This window comes from Lycium barbarum, chromosome 12 (genome assembly GCF_019175385.1).
Source record: "Lycium barbarum isolate Lr01 chromosome 12, ASM1917538v2, whole genome shotgun sequence".
Taxonomy (NCBI): Eukaryota; Viridiplantae; Streptophyta; class Magnoliopsida; order Solanales; family Solanaceae; genus Lycium; species Lycium barbarum.
Genome location: NC_083348.1, coordinates 75,500,564 through 75,503,199, shown reverse-complemented (window position 1 = coordinate 75,503,199; position 2,636 = coordinate 75,500,564). Strand labels below are relative to the sequence as shown.

Here is a 2,636-nt window from a genome sequence, read left to right as displayed (position 1 = left end):
TAATTTGGGCTGACTAGGATCAAGTGATAGTTTTGAATTAAAAAAGGCAATGAAAAAAGGTATAAAAGTTAACTTATAAATAATGGAAAGTTGTTTCCAGGCCAGCACTTACCGTGTGAGAAAGCTGTTTCTACGTTGGTTGGTGGTATTCTTAGCTAATGACTAGATTCGCTTTACCTCCTTTTGGCAAGTGCATGCATGCAGCTGGAAGGTGCATAAAATTTCATGTCTATATATATATATCTGATTATTGTAGGCCAAATTATTATAAGGCACTCGAATCTCCACATTCTTTATAATTTTGTGAGTTCAACTAATATAGCAAATGGCTTCAAAATATCACTATCAAGGCAATCACACATTCTGTAAAACAGAAAAGGTGCAGGAAATTTCATGCATTTCTTCCAATATTGCAATTCTTGTTTCTCCCATTACTTTGCTTCTTGCATTATGCTTAGTTTATGTTTTTTTATGAAGATCTTTGACAATTTTTTTTTTCTTTGTTTCTTGCAGGGTTATATAGTATATCCCAAAGCTCTTAATATTGTTTGGGGGAAACGATGAGCGCTTTTGGAGGTTACCCAAATACGAGTAAGATTGGGCATATCAAATCTAATTAAGTTTATCATATTAAACGTGTTACTACTACGTATTTAATTTGTAGTTTGAGCTAACATTGTTATTAAATATATTTGAATTACAGAAATGATGGTGCAGAACTTATACAAGTAAATTGGCTGGAGGTAACTGGTTGCATTGACAATATTGTAGAAAAGAAATCATACGACATTGACTTTACAATGTCACTGATGACTGATGCGTTCGGTTGGAATGATTCACCGGTTTATATTATGGCTAAATGGGGAGATAACACTCAATGGAGAAAGGTGAATTTGACAAGTGAGAAGGACAAAAAGATGATACAAAAAACTATTACAATAACAAAAGGGAAGGGGAATACTGATGATAAGCTTTGTTTTGGGTTGTATGAAGTTTGGAACAAAAAGTGGAAAGTAGGTCTCAAAATTCATTGTGTAAACTTGACAGAGAGAAGCTAATTTAGCTGATGGAGTGAAATAAGAGAGGAAGCTCAAGTTAAAAGTCGTCTTTTTGTTCCATGTATTTTGTTAAGAGTGTGTTTTCTTACATATATTTAATTTGTAGTTGTGTTTGTATTGCTTGCATCATGAATGAAACTATGATTCACAATCATATGATCTCTTACACTCATATATTGAACTTCATGAGAACTAAAAGTAGAAGCATTAAGCTTACAACAAAACAATGCCTCTAACATTGAATATATCTTCAGAATAGAAATAGCAAGAGCCACATGCAGTTCAGAGAAAAGGAAAAGAATTTGACGAAGAATCTAAAAGACAACGAGACCTAGAGACATCTGCACACGGTAACTTAGAGAGAGAAAAGGACTTGTATGTTTGTGCAAAACATTGTGTAGTTTTTGCCTATGCTTTATTTTTTGCGAGCAATTATTGTTGAACTGGCTAATGAATGAAGTTAGCTAAGTGGGTGTGAATGAAAAAAGAAAATAGAGGGAAAATGAGATTTAAAGCAAAGTCCTTTTTGGAAAGGAGCTTTGTCCTACATAGGTGGTGGAAAGGAAAATAAGTGTGCTTAAATAGAGAAGCACTTCTTTAGCTCTTAGATAGTTAAGGAGACGAATTTCCCTCGCGCCGTCGTTGTTGCTCGACTCGCCTTGGCTTTGATCAATTGATTTGTAATGTTTTTAGACCAAATTTATTTTATTCATTTTTCCATTTCTAATATTTTCTGCTAAAATTAATTTAGAAATTCGTGTAATATTTTCCCAACAGACATTTCTATTTTCTGAAAAGGCATGGCCTTTCCGAGCAGACACCATACCTGTTCTGAACAGGTATTTCGCTGGCTATAAATACAGAGGACATGCCTCATTTTCTGCACAACATAAATTCTGCATACCATCTGCATTATGCATACTTTTACAAAATAAAAATTGAGTCACTGACTTGTGTGATTCGTTGCCATCTTTGAGTTCGCGTGAAGTCATAGGCGTTTGAGGTACCACTACTCCTTTGACAGGTTTATCCGTTTTATCTTTGGAGGAAGTAATCCATATCCTCGGGACTTAAGGGGATTAAATTCCTTAAGGACACACAGTGAATCTTGCGGTGTCGGATATTATTCTGTCATTTTATTTTCTTGGTTTTATTAAAATATTGTTGCGTTGTTTGAACATTGTTTTACTAACAACGTTTATTGTTTTGATCACAACTTGAATAACAGTTATTACCTGCAAACTAGAACAGTGGGTTGAGCTTATGCTCCCTCAGCTTTTTAATTTCTGATTTATTGATATGAAGGTGAATGATATTTAAAAAAAAAAAAAAAACTAAAAGTTGAATAATGTTACCTTTGTTACCGTCATTTTCATTTGGTCGGCCTTGTGTATACCAAAAGTGTATACTTTGGCCAGGTTTGGTAAACTAGACGACCGAAGGGTACATTTCTTCATGTTTCCTTAAAATTAAGTTATCCAAAGAACATTCTGTCACACCCTAACGTGGGGCATGACGGGCTCCGACCCATAGGCCGGGAACCACCTGACTTAACAGTTACCTTGAACAACATATAAC

General features: G+C 34.6%; 1 pseudogene; it reads left to right on the top strand.

The window, feature by feature from the left end:
- Positions 1–310: 310 nt before the first annotated feature.
- Positions 311–1,212, top strand: LOC132622051 (protein PHLOEM PROTEIN 2-LIKE A9-like; annotated as a pseudogene).
- Positions 1,213–2,636: the final 1,424 nt, after the last annotated feature.